This window comes from Macaca mulatta, chromosome 2, assembly GCF_049350105.2.
Source record: "Macaca mulatta isolate MMU2019108-1 chromosome 2, T2T-MMU8v2.0, whole genome shotgun sequence".
Taxonomy (NCBI): Eukaryota; Metazoa; Chordata; class Mammalia; order Primates; family Cercopithecidae; genus Macaca; species Macaca mulatta.
The window spans coordinates 181,290,726-181,311,186 of record NC_133407.1 but is presented as its reverse complement, the minus strand read 5'-3'; the positions used below and the strand labels follow the sequence as shown (position 1 = coordinate 181,311,186).

Below are 20,461 nucleotides of genomic sequence, written 5' to 3'. Positions count from 1 at the left end.
ATTCCCTGAAATATGTTTTCCAAACTTTTAGATTTCTCTTCTTCTTTGGGAACACCAGTTATTTTTAGGTTCAGATGTTTAACATAGTCCTAAACTTTTTGGAAGCTTTGTTCATTTTTTAAAATTCTTTTTTTCTTTGTCTCTGATGGATTGGGTTAATTCAGCAGCCTTGCCTTCAAGCTCTAAGGTCCTTTCTTCCACTCGTTTAATTCTATTGCTGAGACTTTCCAGTGCATTTTGTATTTCTCTAAGTATGTCCTTGATTTCCAGAAATTGTGATTGCTTTTTGTTTATGCTATTTATTTTGCTGAAGAATTTTCCTTTTGTATCCTGTATCATGTTTTTGATTTCTTTAAGTTGGATTTCACGTTTCTGTGGTGCCTCCTGATTAGCTTAATAACTGACCTTCTGAATTCTTTTTCTGGCACTTCAGAGATTTTGTCTTGGTTTGGATCCATTGCCAGTGAGCCAGTGAGCTGGTATGATCTTTTGGAGGCACTAAAGAACCTTTTTTGTCGTATTACCAGAATTGTTTTACTGGTTCCTTCACAGCTGGGTAGACTATGTCAGAGGGAAGGTATGGGATTCAAGGACTGCTGTTCAGATTTTTTTGTCCCATGGGATGCTCCCTTCATGTGGTGTTTTCCCCCTTCTCCTAGGAAAGAGGCTTCCTGAGAGCCGAACTGTATGGATTGGTTTTGGTCTTCTGAATCTAGCCACCCAGAAGAGCTACTGGGCTCTGGGCTGGTACTGGGGAGTGTCTGCAGAGTCCTGTGATGTGATTCATCTTCGAGTCTTACAGCTGTGGATACCAGCACTTGCTCTAGTGGCGGTAGCAGGGGAGTGAAGTTGACTCTGTGAGGGCCCTTGGTTGTATTTTTGTTTAGCACACCGGTTTTGTAATTTTTGGCCTCCAGCCAGGTGGTGGCACTTTCAATAGTGCGTCAGCTGCAGTCCTACAGGGAGGAGGATGCAAACTCACCCTAGGGACACCTGGTTAAGTATTCAGGTTTCTCAGGCAGTGGGCGGGGCCATAGAGCTCCCAAGAGATTATGGACTTCGTTTTTGGCTACCAGGGCAGGTAGAGAAAGACCACCAAGTGGGGGCAGGGATGGGCATGTCTGAGCTCAGCCTTAGCTTGGGCAGGGCTTGCTGCAGCTGCTGTTGGGAATGGGGGTATGGTTCCCAGTCCAGTGGAATTATATTTTCAGAGGGATTATGGCCACATCTGCTGAGTCATACAGGCCACCATGGAAGCTGGGGAGAGCTGGCAGTCACAGGCCCCATCCCATTCCCACACAGCCTGCAGTCCTAAAGGCTGGTCTCACTCCCCTCATCTTCCCCAACAATACCAATTCTATTTCCAGGAAGCCAGTGACCAGGGCTGAGAGCTTGCCCCAGACCACGAGCCTCCCCATTGAGAAAGCAAACAGATTCCCAATTTTCCAGCATCTCGGGGAGCCTGCAGCAGTGATCCAGTTTCCTCAAAGGGTCTGTGGATTCTCTTGTCACTCCTGGTATGTTCCTGTAATAGTTCGTGGAGCAAAAGTTTGTAATGTGAGTCTCTACATGCTGCTCTTTCTGTCTGAGTTGGGGAAGCAAGCTAGTCCTGCTTTCTATCCATCATCTTAATCCAAGCCAGTGGGTTTCTTTCTGGCCCAGGGTGTTTGTAGAAATGTCATCCAAGAACTAGGGCTTGGAATGTGAGAGTCTATTCCAGAGCTGTGACCTATGCTGCCTGTGGTTGGGGTTAGGGAGATGCAAGCACTCCCTTGGCCACTCCAGCTGATGTTTTACTAGGTCACATGCCCCTCAAGTCCACTAGCTCTGAGCCCAGCACAGCAACAAGGTTTTACCCTGGAATTTTTGTCCTTGTGGCCTGGACTGCCTTTCCAGTTTATTTAGAACCCCAGAGCACTTTAGCCTGTGGTGGCAAGGCTTGCCAGAACTCTGGTTCTGCCCACTGAGATGAGTGATTCTCTCTGGCTAGGAATGGACTAAATGCTCCCTCTGTGGGCACCAGGTGAGTTTTGCCTGGTGTTGCTTTCACTGTGATAGGGCAGTGCTGAGATCCAATGCAAAGTCCCACAATCACTGTGCTCTCCTTCCCCTAAGTGCACAGATTCTCTTTCAGTGCTATGTGACCACTGCCACAGGAAGGAAGAGGGTTGGCTCTGGCAATTCAAGACTGTCTTTCCCATCCTCTTTAGTGTCTCTTTCTGTGATATAAAGTTAAAACTAGGTACTCTGGCCTGGTGCGGTGGCTCACGCCTGTAATCCCAGCACTTTGGGAGGCCAAGGCGGGTGGATCACCAGGTCAGGAGATCGAGACCATCCTGGCAAACACAGTGAAACCCCGTCTCTATTAAAAATTAAAAAAATTAGCCGGGCCTGGTGGCGGGTGCCTGTAGTCCCAGCTACTCAGGAGGCTGAGGCAGGAGAATGGCGGGAACCTGGGAGGCGGAGCTTGCAGTGAGCCGAGATCACGCCACTGCACTCCAGCCCTGGTGACAGAGTGAGACTCCGTCTAAAACAAAAACAAAAACAAAAACAAAAAACTAGGTACTCCGATCACAAACCTGATTTTTGGTTCCTGTGAGGATGTTTTATTGTGTGGATAGTTGTCCAGTTCGGTGTTCTTGCAGGGAAAATGATGGGTGAAGGCTTATGTTTGGCCACCTTGGAAAATAGAGTTTTAAATGTGATATTTGACTCCTTCACCTTCTCAAGATGGATGTATCTTCCAATCTACTTTCTACTTTTCAAATTTCCATTTATCTTTTTTTTTTAAAAAAAAATTAAAGCAAATTTTAGCAGGAAGTAATTTATAAAAATGGAGAAATTTATAACGAGTTGCCATTGTACATGAGAACTTCCTAAAGTTGAACTGAATTTCAGGTAAATACAATTCCTTAAGAAGGTGGTTAACATTTCAGGCCCTCTTTGATCAATAATTTGTTCCTCTGTTATGCTCTGTAGTTACTGAAAACCAAGAGCAAATTTTCCTAATATACTAGCTATGATTTCAGAAAACTGTCAGTCTCATCATGTTTTTATTATGAGAAGGGATCCTAATTGCAACAGAATTTTTGAAAGAAATAGACAGGAGCCATATGGAACTTTATCTATTTTCTGCCAAGAAATTGTCTTCTCATTCAAAAGCTACAGACATCTAAGATACATAGAGGAATTTAATCCTTTATGTACAATGATGCATTTGCTTGAGCGACATTGATTGGAAGTATAGAATGAGATTTGTATTTATTTTTTATTATTTTTTTATTTTTTGAAACGGGATCTCGCTCTGTCGCCCAGGCTGGAGTGCAGTGGTGCTATCTCCGCTCACTGCAAGCTCCGCCCCCCGGGTTCACACCATTCTCCTGCCTCAGCCTCCGGAGTAGCTGGGACTACAGGCCCCCACCGCCATTCCCCGGGTAATTTTGTTTTGCATTTTCAGTAGAGACGGGGTTTCACCATGTTAACCAGGATGGTCTCGATTTCCTAACCTCGTGATCCGCCCGCCTGGGCCTCCCAAAGTGCTGGGATTACAGGCGTGAGCCACCGCGCCCGGCTGAGATTTTTATTTTTAAGAAATTATTTAAAGATCATGGTTGTGAATTGAGTTATCCCAACTGGATTTTTCTGATCATTGGATTTCTAATTTACTTTTATCAAGCTTTAGATTGCCATTCATAAGCACACTTCAAGTTGGCCTTTTAATTGTCAACTTTTACAAGATTTTGTGTGCATCCGTGTGGGTGGGGTTGCTTAAACTGGAAAAAGTAGAAGATAATTTATCCTTTGAAAGGTATTTGAAACATTCATGGTTAAGAGTAATAACTTGGTTCCAGTAAGTTATGTTTTTCCAAAATCACAACATGAAACTGAATATTAGAATTAAATAAATCTAAGAATATTATTGAATTTCATATGCCAACTTGTGATATGAAAATTATAGATTGCAGAACAGAAGGAAAAATGGGTAACAGCTCCATGTAAGATGGTAGTGTTCAGTAGTGTAATAAGACCAGGGAGGAAGGAAACTCTGGGAAGGAGGCTGGGGTTTAGCTCTGAGGAAGATGCATCTTCTCTTGTTAAAAAATTCAGGCTGCAAAGAATACACTGAACAACTCACCATCTTTCTCAGAAACAGAACTGGCTAGGTGTGGTTTGACGTATTTCATATTTGTCTGTTAATTTGTGGCTGTGTCTTTATTTCATTGTGATATAATACACCTCCAGAAAAATACACCTATCATAATTGCTCACAATGGTAAGGCTTGGAGGTTGTTGTATGGAGGGAGCAGGGGCCCATGGAGAAGTGACAGAAGGTCTTAACCTGGGTTGAAAAGTGTGAACTTTCAAGAAGTAGAAGCAGATGACTTTCAAATGCATAGTAGAGGAAAAAGAAACACCACTTTAATTTTTTAGGGTGGTCTATATATTTTGTTTGGAAGCTTAAATTCTCGGTCATCACCTGGTAGTGTCCATCCCTGCTGCTGTGGCCCCTCTTACTGTTACTCTGACTTTCACAGGTCTTTGGGAACTGATCACTCATTGTTGATGGTATTTTTCTTCTCTATAGCAGTCTTTGCTTTTCTTCCCGTCATCAAACAGATTAAGGAAGAACACTCTCCTCATCTGTCTTACAATTCTTTATTTAGAGACTAATAAAGGGTTTCATTTCTTGTTTCATATAAAGTCCTTTGTGTTAAAACTCTTTTATTTCTCTCTTTCAGTTTCTCACAGTCCCTCCAGAGTATGTAGTTTGACATAAGATAACTTGAGCAATACTTACAAGTCAGCACTGCAAATCATCTCCTGCAGCATTCAATTGCAAATGACCCTAAATGACACGGAACACCAAATGGTAGGCTCTCTTACCTCAGAATGAGTTCCTGGATCATTAATTAGAACTTTCAGGAATGAATATGAGATTAGCTATCCATGTTGCCCTAGGATAGACATTCCAGTATACTAATAGAAAAACAAAATGGTAGAAGTAATTCAAAGATAGGTTTGCTGTGCTGCTTTTTTTTTCCCCAAATAAAATTCTCCTTTTCTCCCTCTTTCCAAATTAGCATATATGTGAATGAATGTGTGCGTTTGTATGGATGACTTATACATCCTGATGTAGAACTTCATAGGAATGAATTTCAGTGAGGTTTTGTAACACAGAAGACCACATCAAAGAAACGGAAACACCCTTTAACTGTTGACTGGCTTTCATCACTTATTATGTGAGAAAGGAAATGTCAGCAGCTTAAAAGAAGTTCTAAGATCAGTGTATTTGAGCCTTTCTAATTTTAAAATTTGTTATAAAAACCCATCAAAAACATGCATTGGAAACAAATAGATTGATACTTTTCAGGGTGCTGGAGAAATTTATTTGTTTTCCCTGAGTGCAAAAGGTAGAAAAGTATAATCTTACTTTGGAGAGACGCCATGCTGGTTATCAGTGTACATGTTAGTTGTGTGCAGTTATTGCTTTTCAGGAACTACTCCTCTGACTTTCACGGAGACAAAGACTGTGCTACAACCATGCATTCACAGAGCCATGGTGAAATAATTGGTGAGGCAAAGGTAGTAAATAACCCAATTGTTGGGGTCATTCAGACCTAAATAGACTTTCTGTTGAAGTGACCTGAAGTTGCCCTAATTATTTCTCTGTTCCAGGTGTATAGATCCTGTCTTAGAAATGTAGTGGGAGGTTAACGTGTCAGGCTGCGACTTTATTCTCTCCCTGGAATAACCAAGAATGTTGTAGAAAATCAATTTGCCCTCACCAGGAGGACTCCACTGACGTACAGAATCATTGTCTACTGGGAAAAAGTTCCTTTGCAGATGGATATGGCTTCATTTCTGTTTCGTTAGCAGTACTTCAGAGAAGATGATGGATAAACTTAGTTATTTGTTGCTTTTCTTATGAAAGATTTTACCCATTTCTTTTCAATGTAGAAGAATATGGGAACCTGAAGGTGATTGCCGAGATTTGTCATTTTCAGTAGTTCAGGGATCTCCCTGAGAGAAACTGAAGGCATCTGCTTTCAATACTCATGTCTGTAAAGCCACCACAGAGAGGGAAATGTATGAACCTTTGGACTCCAGACACTGCTGCATTTGAAAAGAATTGTTGCTATGAATATTGGAATATTTTCCTTCTGTTCACTGCTTATGACTTATATGTAGGGCAGAAGATTGGGGGTTGCATATTACAATTGGGGGTTGTAATATTACAGGCATATTACACCCACTCACAAATTCTGAGTTCAAAAATGTTGTGTTTAAAAATTAGCCTCCTTGATTAGATTAATATGCAGAATTGTTAGGTGTTGTAAAACAACATGCAAATTATGTCCACATGATTAATGTGAAATGAAAAATCTAACCAAATATCTTGTTCACACACAGTTTCCCCAAATTAGAGCATATATACTTCCATTTTTGTAAAATAATTTACCTTAAAGCAATTTTAAGAAAAAATTGATCTGTTTCTCTACTTTGCCTTTCAAATCTGCCTCATAAGTAATGGAATTTTAAAAAATGTGACAGTGTTATTTAAAACGAAATGAAATAAAATGGCATAAAATAAAAAAAAAAAAAATACCCAAACTTTCCTTTCCTTTTAGTAAGCAGTATTTGTGACGGAAGTTGCCTGGGAGTGAGTCTCCAGAGACCAGTACTGTGGGGTGGAGGAGAAGTCATTTAACCCTCCTTGGCCTTTGTTTCCTCACCTATAAAATTAGGGCACTAGAGAAATGATGTCTGTGATTTCCATCAGTTCCCTCCCTCTAGCTTTAAACACTATAATTTGCTTTTCTCTGCTATGCATATGCCACTGTCTAACATTCCCTTGGGAATGATACTTTCAGCATCGTTTTCAAATAGTATTCAAGAGAGAGAAAACTCCAAGGCAGCAGATCCAGTATTTTCAAATTTTAAGGCTCAACTGAGAAGAAAAGTGTTCATCCAGAAAAGGATATAAATTCCACTTGACTTACATCGTAGCCCTTTCCACACACCTCCATTATGGAAGAGGTTGACATTAAAAAGATTTTCCCATCTTTAATGGCTGTGACTAAGAGTCTTGATTGTACAATATTTTGGCTTGCACTCCATAGTTCCCTCAATGTCCCCATCTATGTCCATGGGTAGCTCTCTAAGTACAGCAGCTGTGCCATCTGTTTCAAATATTATTTCAGCCCTCACTGTTTTGGGATAAATTTCATAAAGTGTATTGCATACACACACATTTAATTGAACAAACGAGAAGCCTTTCCAGTTTAAAAAAGCTTCCTAAATGACAAGAAGTGTCCAATTTCCATTCAAATGGTTACTTCGGGGCTTTTAAATGTGTGAATTCATCTAACAGAGGCTGGTGGTGTGTTTTGAGGCAGATGGCTTGATTTTGTGAAGAAAAAAATTAAATGGAATTTACTATCAATCTTATTTTTTTTTGGCAAAAGACTGACATAATAAAGATGTGTGTATTACTGAGAATGCTTTTTAATAATGATTCTACCTTATGTTTTCCCCCAAGAATATGGTTAACTGACTAGGAAAATCTATTTAGAGATTTTATGTTTATCCATAATGATCAGCTTAGAGAAAAAAAAAAAAAAAACAAAAGCTGCCCACAAACAGAATTGCTGAAATACAAAAGGAAAATAATGCTCTACAACTTTCTAAAGGAGTCCAAGAAGAAAGGAATGCTAAAGTTTATTTTGTTTCTCCTGTTAAATAGTTGTGAAGCCAACTGAAGATTTTTAAGGGAAGGAGAAGAGATTTCACGTCTGGTGAGAATGTCCTTAGAGGAATATCTTCGGTGGGCATGACAGGTATTGTGTCCAAGGCACGTTTTATATTTAAGACCAGACGTTTTAAAAATGTGTCGCTGGAATTATTCGTAGCCACTAATGGTGTGTACTCTCAAATTTAGACTCATGTGAGCACATGTCAAAATTATGTCAAAAATTCTATGCTGTAAGGATCTTTATTTTCCCATTTGTAGTTTACAGAACTGACTGAGCTCCTTGTTAGTTCTTGATTAGTTAAAACACAGTATATGTCTCATACTTCTTGAATATGGTGGTTCAGGAAGCTAAGCCTAAGCCAATCGGCTCATAGCTTCATGTGGCAGCAGTTACAGATGATTCCCAACTTTTGCTTCAACTTACAATTTTTCCACTTTATGATGGTGCTTTTAGCTGTGTACATTAATGATGAATACTTATACAACATTTTTTTTCATTTTTAATACAGTATTCAAAAAATTGCATATTTAATATTTTATTAGAAAATAGGCTTTGTATTACATTATTTTGCCCAACTATAGGCTAATGTAAGTGTTCTGAGCATGTTTAAGGTAGGTTAGGCTAAGCTATGATGTTCAGTAGGTCAACTGTATTAAATGCATTTTTGACTTACAATATTTTCAACATTTAATTGTTTTATCTGGATATAACATCATCATAAGTTCAGGAGCATCTGTATTGGTTTAGAGGTAAGCATATGACCTAAGTTGTCCCAAACAGTATAAAAGAAAGAGCAGTTCTTTGATTGCTGGAGAAAACTCGTTTTTTCTCTCCCAGTGGACATGAACAGGAAAACATTTAGCCTCTTTTTGCCACTGAGAACTTACTGGAAACATAAGGGGAACCAAGTTTAGAATAAAATAAAGAGTGTGAATAGCAGGATGAAAAGTAGAAAGAACCTGTGGCTTTGATGACATAGTTGAGCCTTTAGGTTCACTGCCCAGCAGTCCATTATGCTTCAGAGTCTCTCTTATGTCGTCAATACTTACTGTTAGAACACTTCTTATTGTTTCTACCGTTTGAGTCAGGTATTTTGATACTTGCAGCTAAAAGCATTCCAACAGGTACACTCGAGGATGTGGCTTAGGGTGAGGATGTGACTCAGGGTGAGGCAGGCTCAGACATGTACAACATGAGACCTCTCAATCAAGGGTGTTGGGTCTTCTCCCTTTTTTGACACATGTATTAATTTTGACATGAAGGACATTGGCTGGAAGAAAATAATGCTACAAATAATTATTAAATTAAGGTGGGTATTGGAGGCTATGCAGTGGAGCCTAAAGCTTTCATGTATTTTGAGATTGACTGAAGGTGGCTATTTTCTCACTAAACCAGTGGTTCTTAAAGTATAATCCCCAAACAGTCCTGACTTCTGGTTTCTTCTTACAAATGTAAATAACTTAGAGATGTCTCACCTGTCCTCACCACAAGAGAAAACGTAGCTCAATAACTCTTCTTAGTCTATCAGGGAATTGAGGTGACAGGGTAAATTGCTGTTTAGGAAGCTGAAGAGACAGGCAAATACGAGAATCACAGCTTACCAGAAACACAAAAAACTGGAGCTAGTAATGGGTAGGAGCATTTGAGTGTTTCTTAAAGGTAACTGAAAAATTGCTGAAGCTGAGTGTGGACAAGCTTGAGAGTTAAAAACTCCTGGAGCCCAGTCTCAGGAGGACCTGGACCTGTCACGCTTTTGTGAGATTTATTTGTGGGATCCTGTCTTAGTCTGTTCAGGCTACTATGACAAAAATACCAGGCTGGGTAGTTTATAAACAATATATATTTATTGCTTACAATTCTGGAGGCTGGGATATCCAAGATTAAGTCTCTAGCAGATTTGGCATTTCGTGAAGGCCCCATTTCTCATGGATAGTCTCTCTTGCAGTGTCCTCACATGGCAGGAGGGGCAAACAGGCTTTCCCAAATCTCTTTTATAATGTATTCAGTCTCCTGACCTAATCACCTCCCAAAAGCCCCAATTCTTAAGAGAATCAATTTAGGGGTTAGATTTTAGCACATGAATTTTGGGGGTACACTCACATTCATATAGTAGCAGATTCCTACCAGATTCTTTTAGTGAAGATTGGAGAAAAATCCCCTTGTGGTTTTGGCAGGGCAACAGTAACCATTTTGAAATAAGCCCAGTGTGTTCTTTATATCAAAGTCCTGCCCTGCAGGAAAACTAGCTTACTAGAGCCTTATCTTATGTAGAGGAAGTGCAATTTGACAACCGAATCCTCTGTACCCTTTCTGCCTCAAGTAAGGGAGAAAAAAAGTCTAAGAAAGACTTCTGAAGGTCGCAGTCTGAGGACTCAGGCCCATAAGAAATGGCAATTTAATCATAATATTATAGAATGCTTCCCAGTACCATCACACTACACCAATAGGGCTCCTACATAATAACAGTGAGTTACAACTTGGAGCACTGAAAGACAAAAACTGTATCCAAGAATGAATTTCTAGGGAAACCCAAAGACAACATGGGAGACAAAAACAAGGTGGCCAGTGGTGATTGAAGCCTCCGATGCCTGTAGCTGTACCACACATTAAATTCAGCCTAACTGCTAGGCAGATAAACATATAACCTCACACTAAAGGCCTATTTACTTCAGTTCCTATTATTCAATAAATCATGTCGTTTTCAACAAAAAATTATAACACATGTCAAAAGGCAAGAAAAAAACGCAGTGTGAAAAATCAAGGTAAGCACCAAAAGCAGACTCAGATGTAGCAGACATTTTGAAATTATTGAGTATAGTCCCAGGATAAGCAGTACCTCCATCTCTTGGGAATCTGTTAGAAATGCAAATTTTTGGATCTCATCCTAAACCTATTGAATCAGAAACTGAGGGTGGGGACCAGCAGTCTGTGTTTTAACAAGCCCTCCAGGTGACTGTGTTTGAAGATCACTATATTAAGCAGATATAAAATTTGTAATTTCTTCTTTTTCCTTAGATTTCTCAGAAATAGTATGGTAATAAGGTGATTCAAAATGTAAAAGACTTCCTGAAAACATTGTTATAATTGTGACTTTTAGTTTTGTCCACCAACTTCATTGCTAATGAATAGTTTCTGATGAGCACATGTGGTATGGAGTACCTGAGTGTTTGCGTCAGACTTACCATTTGACTTGGGAACTTTATCATCATTGTCAACCTTGCAGACAGTGTTTAATTCCAGACTTACAGCTCATAGATCTCCCATCCAGGAGGTTAAAATAATTTCCCAGAGAGGGTTTCCAGGCCCGAGGGCCCTACAGATTTTTTCTACATTGGTTTTTACGAAGGGAATTTGGGAAAAGGGAGATCTTCACATAGGTCCTTTAAAGGCAGACTGTGTTATTACCTCGCTCTCTCAGTTTACTCAGTCAGTGCTCACTTGCCATCTGGCCTGATCATAGTTATGTAGCTACCAGAGAGTCAGTTATTAAGCCTAATTATGATTGTTTTGAACTCCTCTGAGACTCTGATGTCATAGGTCTCTTTTTAGGCTTTTGATCACAGTTTTCTGTCTTAGGTTGGTGTTGCTCATACACTGGCTGCCTCTCTCCTCTTGGTGTTTGATATTCAGTGACGATAAATGTTTTTTATCAAGCCCAAGAAGAACCATAGCTTGCTATTACTTGCAGAGGCCTCTTAATTTCACATTGGAAAAGCTGAAGTCTGGGGTGGGGAGTGTGTGATAATTTGCTTCATTTATTCATTTGCTCAAAAATACTTAATGAGTACCTGCTGTGTGTCAGGCAGGAATCACAGAAACATGATTAGAATAAAGGAATAGTTAATTCCTACGCCAGTACTGCTTTTATAAATGTATTTGAATAAAAACAAAATGAAAGAAACTAAATCAGTGGAAGTAATACAAATAAATAGGGAAGGAAAAAAGAAAAACAACAAAGCGAAAAGGCCACTTGGGAGCTAAGTGCCCTCTTGATGACTAAGCACATATGTTTACTTTTCTGTCCTTAAAGTTCCACCAGGGAGAAAAGTAAGCATAACACTAAAGCAGCACTAGGAAATGTGGAAGAGTGATACCAGCAGAAGCAAAACATTTCTGGATGATACAAAGCAGATGGGATCAGTCTGAGGAAATAACCAAATAGAACTGGTAAGTACAGTTAATACAAATGAAAGAGAGTAGCGATGGAAGAAGAAAGGAGTTTGTTCAATTTTAAACAGAAGTTTGAAAAGTTTGGAGTTTTTTGGAAAAGCCCAGGGATCATAATTATGAGGAGGTAAGGAAGATACTCAACTTTGTGGCATTTGATGGGAAGGCTAATGAACCTGGGGTGTTTCAAGCACCTGGAAAGGGCATTTCCACCCAGATCCAACAGAACTGGCATGAACAGTTTGAAAGGTAATAAAGGAGCAGATGGATTCTGCCACTGGGGATAGGCAAGGGATATTTAAAGTGACTACTGGGGTTATAAAAAGTGGAATGGTGCTCTTGGGTAATGTAAGCTGCCAACAGGGCTAGACTTTCTCACCTTCTAATGGAAAACTCCCGTCCACTACATGACTGCATTTTTGTGTCCCCCAGAATTCGTAGGTTGAAGCTCGAAATCTCAATGGGATAGTATTATGAGATGGGGCCTCTGGAGGTAATTAGGTTATGAAGGTGGAACCCTAATGACAGGATTAGTGCCTCATAGGAAGAGACATGAGAAAACTTGCTTCCTCTATCTTTGCTCTCTGCCATGTGAAGACACCTCAAGAAGATGGCCTTCTGCGAACCAGGAAGCAGGCCCTCACCAGACACTGGACCTCCCAGCACCTTGATCATGAACTTCCTAGCCTACAGAACTGTGAGAAATAAATATCTGTTGTTTAAGCCTTGCATCTATGGTAATTTGTTACAGCAGCCTGAATGGACTAAGATACCACCTAGCTCACTAACTATAGTGATGGCTTCTATAATTTGTAATCATATTCATTATCAAAGAAGCTGTAACTTTCACACTAGCCACCTGTAAATATAAATGAACTACTTATAAATATAAATGAACAACTAAGAATTTCCATATATTGAAGAAAAAAAGCATAAAAATGAACCACCAAAGTAAACAAACTGAAGTTAACTCTTGAAACAATTGAATTACTGGTGAAATATAGAAAAACTTACTGAAACAATTTAATTTGTATCTTAAGAGATATTTGAAGGACACTGCATTCACGTAGTTAGAATAGGCCACTAAGAAAAAGTGAAAAAAAAAAGGAAATTTCATAGAAATTAAAATAAACATATATTTACTGAAGCGAATATAACAGAGCAATTGATGTGGAATGTAAAGTTCTTAATTTCCAAAAGTGTTTTTCATCTAGATGAACAAGACTAGTCACGTTGGACTGATTTTTGTTCAGAAAAGGGCCACTTGAATGGGTACCTTAACCCACTGTCCAGGTGAAAGAAGATAATAAGGACGATGTTGGCTAACGAAAGATGCCTTTAATCTGATTTTGAAATGCTGAGTTGGTTACTGGTGAGGAGATGGGAATATTTGCATGGGATAATGTTATGAGATGGGGAAAGAGTTTTCCATGAAGGTCAATGTTTCCCTTTTAAGGTCCAATGTTGTTAGCACCTCTCTCACCGATCAAGTTTATGAAAAGTCCAGTGGCTTAGTAGACAAAGACTGGAGCAAATTCTTTGAATTCTTGTGAAATTAGGGAGAGAAAGGACTACCTCAAGAAGGAGATGCCAACTTAGTTATGTGTCAGCTAGACAGCAATTGAAAAATACAAAAGGTGTGGCTAAATTCATACTCCTTAACTGCTGAGGTATATTACACTAATTGACTAAATATCAACAATAAAGATCAGAGCAGAAATAGAGGCTAGAAAAACAAAAGCTCAATGAAACCAAGAGCTGGATTTTTGAAAAGATAAACAAAATCTACAACCTGTTAGCCAGACTAAAGGAAAAAAGATAAGACTCAAGTTTAATTATAAATGAAAGAGAAGACCTTAAAACTGATAGCATAAAAATACAAAGTATCATTAGAGACTACTATGAGCAATTATAGGCCATCAAACTGGGTATCTAAAAGAAATGGATCAATTTCTAGAAACATACAATCTGCCAAAACTGAACCATAAAAAAAAAGAAAATCTGAACAGACCAATAATGAGTAAAGAGATTGAAACTGTAATAAAAAACCTCTCAACAAAGAAAAACCCAGGATCTGATGGCTTCATTCACGAATTCTACTAAACACTGAAAGAATTAATGCCAATCCTTCTCAGACTTTTCCAGGCAATGAAAGAGGAGAAAACACTTCCAAACTCATTTTACGAGGCCAGCATTACGCTGTTACCAAAGCCAAATAAGAAACTACAAGAAAACAAAACTTCAGGACAATAAGAAAATCCTGAATATTAGAATGGTTGTGGTTGAACACCAAATCAGTGTTACGGAAGATCGAGCCAAGAGGTTTTCTTGGAATGTAGTGCAATAATCTGTCGATGATTTCATCTGTTGACGAAAATTGTCCAAGAAACTTGGAAGGAATGATGTCATTCAGTATATGAGGTTTAGATATTTACAAAGTATGTAAAATGTTTAGAAATTCTAAAATCTTCCTAAAAAAACTTGTATAAGGAGAAGCTAGAGAGAATAGGAGGAATGACATAATCCAAGTAATAATAGAATAATATCTTTTTTCAAACTGAGAGAAGGTACTGGGGTTTGTTTTTTTTTAATTTAAAAGAATTAGAATGCAGAGCAGCAATATTGCACCAAGGGACCTACGAATACCGGGGAAGAATTTAGGAAGTCGAAGGAGAAAGAAAAAGTCTTACAATTTTCTAGAGAGTAAAAATACATTATCTGAAAAGGAAGAAAAATCAGAATGACATTGGCGTTTTCTGACGCCAAATGCCAGAAAATATGTAGCCATATCTACAAAATCCTGAGGGATTTGAATCTTGGATTCTTCATTAGGCAAGCTGTTATTCAAGAGAAAAGGAAAAATAAAGACAATTTTAAAGATGGAAAGTTGAACATCTTTGAAAAAATTAAAATTTCTCTAGGTTGTTCTTTAGCAAAATGTAAGAGGAAACCAGAAAAGAAGACACGGGGTATCATGAGTAAAATACCAAATACGACTTATCAATAAGTCTAAGTTGTTATGAATTATTTGAAGAAACGATGTGTGAGTTTCATGCAGTTGTTAACTAAGAGTCCTAGCATAAAAGAAGCACAGAAGCATAATAAAAGAGTTACTTGTAGTATTAATGTAAGTCATTGAGAGGTTTCTTGTAATAAAAACTTACTAAGTATAAGCACATATCTAAAGGTGATGTATGTTAGAAACAGAAGCCAAGAAAAAACTATTATGAATTCAGAATCAAGCTGAAAAGAGAATTGATTGCATAATAAATTAAAAACTTATTAACCAACACTCCAAGATTATATGATGAGACAGTACATTATTATTAATTACCAATATTATTTGAGGACTTACTACATGACAGATATGCTGCTAAATGGATACTAACATTGTCTCCAATTATAGAGGAGAAAACTGAGGACAGAAAAATTAAGTAATTTGCCCAGAGTCATCAGATAGAAGGGAGCAAAGACAGACAATCTAACTTCAATCGTGCTCTAAATCACTACTCTAATATTATATCCTCAGCCTCTTATTGGAATATAGATTGTTCAAAAATGAATCCATAATAAAGAGAAACTAACACTATGTCTTATACAGTCTGCAGGTATTTGTCCAGCATGTGTCAGATATATTTATTATACCCTGTATACTCTGGAATATCAGTAACCTAGTATCACAAAATTCTGTGTAATAAACTGCCTCAAAACTTGGTGGTTTGAAACAACTATCATTTGTTCTCATGGATCTGTGGGTCACCTGAGAGGTTTTGTGCTAGGCTTTTTTGCCTGGAGTGGGTTCCCCCAGTTCCATGTGTCTCTCATCCTCATGTTAGGACCAATAGGCTAACCAGGGCATGAGCTTTCATAGCATGACAAAGTCACAAAAGAGCACACCCAAACATACAGGTGCTTTTCAAGCCTTGGTCTCATCACACCTGTTAACATTCCACTGGTTAATCCACATAGCTGGGGAGGAACTGGAAAGTCATATGGCAAATAATCTAAATACAAGGAGGGATAATAAATTAAGGTCATTAAGGCTTTACAAAATCATCAATCTGCTTCTTTTGTAGTTGTGTTGGATGAAATAACATATTATTAGTCATGTGTTCAAAGAAAACTTTTCTTAACCAAAATGATCCTTTAAGGATAGGATGGTGGGATCTTCCTTGCAGCCAAGTATTGAGACCACTGTCTGTGCAGCAACTGAGAAAGAAAAGTTAGGACAATCAAAAAGGTTAAAAGATTTAAGGCAAATATATCTGTATCTATATTTAGCAGGAAGGAAGGTGGTACATGCACAAATGTGAGTGAACATGCTTTTTCTGATTCTAGGTAGGGGTTTCAGAAGTGTAGTGGGAAGAGCCCTTACTAAAATAGTCTGGAGATTAGCTTTTTGCCCTAGGTCTGCCACTAGTAAAAGACAAAACTTTTCTGAGTGGCCATTTTCTTATCATTAAAGTTGGTCCAGAGGATCTATGGGATTCTTCTAAGTCCTAAAACTTTAAGAAAGATATTTTAAAAAATGAAATATGATGTTGGTAAAAATTGGAAGTTACTGAAATGTGTTTTATAAAATTAGGAGCAGCAGTTGATTTATAAGAAGCAGTAACAGCAAAGGCAGAGCAAGATGGCTGAATAGACGCCCCCAGCAATTGACCCCTGACAGAAACACCAAACTGAAAAACTATCCACACAAAAAAGCACCTTCATGAGAACCAAAAATCAGGTGAGTGATCATAATAACTGATTTTAACATCATATCAAGAAAAAAATACACTGAAGAAGGTAGGAAAGACAGCCTTGAATTGCTGATGCTACCCCTCCCCATTCCCTGGATGTGGACATGTGGCATGGAGACAGAATCTGTGTGATTTGGGAAAGAAGAGCACATAGATTGTGGAACTTTGCATTGGAACTCAGTGATGCCCTGTTATAGTGGGAAGCAATACAGGACAGAATTCAGTCAGCACCTACAGAGGGAGCATTTAGACCAACTCTAGCCAGAGTCAAATCGTCCACCTAGTAGTTGGTACATGAGTTCTGGCAATCCCTGCCACTGTGGGCTAAAGGGTAGTGAGGTCCTAAATAAAAGGCAATCTTGGAAGACAATCTAGACCATAAGGACTTGAAAGGCAAACTTGAAAGACAATCTAGATCATATGAACTGCAATTCCTGGGCAAGTCCTGGTGCTGTGCTGGGCCCAGAGTCAGTGGACTTGGAAGGCATGTGACATAGTGAGATACTGGCTGATGCAACCAAGGAAGTACTTGTGACAGCTCTCCCTCAGTCCCAGGCTGCAGTGTAGCTCATAGCTTCAGGAGAGACTCCTTCCCATGGCTTGAGGAGAGGAGAGGGAAGAGTAAAGTGGGCTTTGTCTTGCAACTTGAATACTGCTCAGTCACAGCAAGAGAGGGCACCAGGCAGAGTCCTGAGGCCCCCATTCCAGGCCCTAGCTCCTGGATGACATTTCTAAACACATTTTGTGTCAGAAGGGAACCAATTGCCTTGAAAGGAAGACACAGTTCTGGAAGTATCCATTACCTGCGTAAAGAGACCTCAGACTCTGAATAATCAGTAGTGGTCCAGGCAGTACTTGCAGTGGGACTTAAGTGTGACTCAGAGCTGTGCTGTTTCAGGTGTGACCCCAGTGAATTCTCAACTATGGTAACAATGTGAAGAGACTCGTTCTGCTTGCGAAAAGATAAGGAAGAACAATGGGAACAATGCCTTGCAGCTTGGTTACCAGCTCAGTTGCAATGGAGCAGAAGACCAAGCAGGCTCTTCCAGTTCCCAATTCAAGACCGTGGCTCCTGGATGACTTTTTTGGCCCTATCTTGGGCCAGGAGGTTCCATTGCCCTGAAGAGAGAGACCCATGCCTGGCAGCATTCACCACAAGCCGATTGAAGAGCCTTGGGCCTTGAGTGAATATTGGCAGTAGCCAAGCAGTACTTGCTACGGCCTGGGATTGTGGTGGCCACAAGGAGAAACTCCTATGCTTAAATCTTAAAATATGTTAGTGGCATGACATTTAAAGTGGAAAGGGGAGGGAAGAGTGGGAAAGACTTTGTCTTGAGCTTGGGTACCAACTCAATTATAATAGAATAGAGCACCAGGTAGATCCCAAAAGTTACTAAATCCAGGCCCTGTCTCCTGGACGGCATCTCCAAACCTTCTCAGGGCTGGGGGACCATGCTACTTTGAAAGGAAGGACCCAAGCCTGCCTGGATTTTCACCTACTGATTGTAGAGCTCTAGGACTTTGAATGAACATAGAAAATAGGCAGGGACTGGACACTGTGGGCCTTGAGTGAGACCCAGTGCTGTGCTGGCATTTAGTCTGAGCAAGCACAGTTCCAGTGGTAATGGCCAAAGGAGTGCTCATGTCACCATCTTCCAGTTCCAGGCAGCTCAGCACAGAGACTACATTTGTTTGAGAGAAAGTAAGGAAAGAACAAGAGTCTATGGTCATCCAGGGAATTCTGGCTCTTACCCAAGACCACACAGGTGGTACCTCTTTGAGTTTTTAAGATCCATGCCATTATTGGGCTTGGGGTGTCCTGTGAAGCTGGTATGACTGCAGTAAGCATACCCAAATCACAACGTCCAAGTACCTTTAAATGCCTGGAAAGCCTTCCCAAGAAGAAAAGGTACAAACAAGCCCACACTGTGACAAATAAAATGAGTACCTAACTCTTCAATGCCCAGACACCAATGAACATCCACAAGCGTCAAGAACATCCAAGAAAACATGACTTCACCAAACAAACTAAATAAGGCACCAGCGACCAATCCTAAAGAGACGAAGATATATAACCTTTCAAACAGAGAATTCAAAATAACTATTTTGTAGAAGCTCAATGAAATCCAACATAACACAGAGCGGGGGAATTCTAATCCTATCAGATAAATTTAACGAAGAGATTGAAATAATTAAAAATAATCAAGTGGAAGTTCTAGACCTGAAAAATTCAATTGACATACTGAAGAATGCATCAGAGTCTCTTAACAGCAGAATTCATCAATCAGAAGAATCAATGAGCTTAAAAATTATTTGAAAATACAGTAAAAAGAGACAAAACTGGAAAGATTAAAAAAGAAGACTGCAGCATGCCTGCAAGAGCTAGAAAATAGTCTCAAAAAGGCAAATCTAAGAGTTACCAGCCTAAAAGAAGAAGCAGGGAGAGAGATTTGGGTAGAAAGTGTATTCAAAGTAATAATAATAGAGAACATTCCAAACCTACAGAAAAATATTGATATCCAAGTACAAGAACATTATAGACCACCAAGCAGATTTAACCCAAAGAAAACTACCTCAAGGCATTTAATAATCGAACTCCCAAAGTCCAGGATAAATAAAGAATCCTAAAAGCAGCATGATAAAAGGAACCAATCACATACAGTGGAGCTCCAATACATCTGGCAGCAGACTTCTCAGTGGAAACTTTACAGACCAGGAGACAGGTGAAGTTTACAATGAGAAACTTTAAATATGTCTCTGGCATGACATACTTAAAGTTCTGAAGGAAAAAAAGATGTATCCTATAATAGTAAATGCAGTAAAAATGTCCTTCAAATATGAAGGCTTAACAAAGACTTTCCCAGAAAAACAAAAAACAGAGGAATTTTATGAACACCAGGCCTGTTCTACAAGAAATACTAAAATGAATTTCTCAGTGTGAAATAAGAAACCATCTAAAGGTGCAAAACTCATTGGTAATAGTAAGTACACAGAAAAGCACAGAATATTATAATACTCTCATTGAGGTGTGCCAATTATTGATTTTTTTAGTGGAAAGGTTAAATGAGGAAATGACCAAAAATAATAACTAAAACAATGTTTACATACATAGAGAGTACAATAAGATATAAATACAAACAATAAAAAGTTAAAAAGAGGGGGGAAGAAGTTTAAGTGTTGAGTCTTTATTAGTTTTCCGTTTACTTTTTTATAAAATCAGTGTTAAGTTGTTATCAGTTTAAAATAATGGATTATAAGATATTATTTGCAAGCATCACAGTAACTACAAGTTAACAAATACATGACAGATGTGAAAAAAATGAAAATAAAAAACAGGAAATTAAAACATACCACCAGAGAAAATCAACATCACTAGAAGGAAGACAAAAAGGAAGAAAGAAGAGAAGACCATATAACAGCCAGAAAAAAAAAAAAAATAAGAAAATGGCAGAAGTAAGTCCTTCCTTATCATTAATAATATTGAATGTAAATGAGCTAAACTTTCCAATCAAAAGACACAGAATGGCTACATGGATAAAAAACAAGACCCAATGATCTGTTGCCTAGAAGAAACATGCTTCACCTGTAAAGGCACACATAGACTAAAGTAAAGGGATGGAAAAAGATGTAATGGAAACCAAAGAAGAGTATAAGTAGCTATACTTACATCAGACAAAATAGATTTTAATACAAAAATTGTAAAAAGGGGCAAATAAAATTATTATTTAATGATAAAGGGGTCAGTTCAGCAAGAGGATATAATAATTTTAAATATATATGCATCCAACACTGCAG

The 20,461-nt window shown here is 38.7% G+C and overlaps 1 long non-coding RNA gene across 1 annotated transcript; it reads left to right on the top strand.

Moving 5' to 3' along the window:
- Positions 1 to 7,467: 7,467 nt before the first annotated feature.
- Positions 7,468 to 16,647, top strand: LOC106996686 (uncharacterized). The gene is made up of 3 exons (XR_013414592.1): positions 7,468 to 7,838; positions 11,785 to 11,921; positions 16,507 to 16,647. It is a non-coding gene; the product is annotated as an uncharacterized LOC106996686 (long non-coding RNA).
- Positions 16,648 to 20,461: the final 3,814 nt, after the last annotated feature.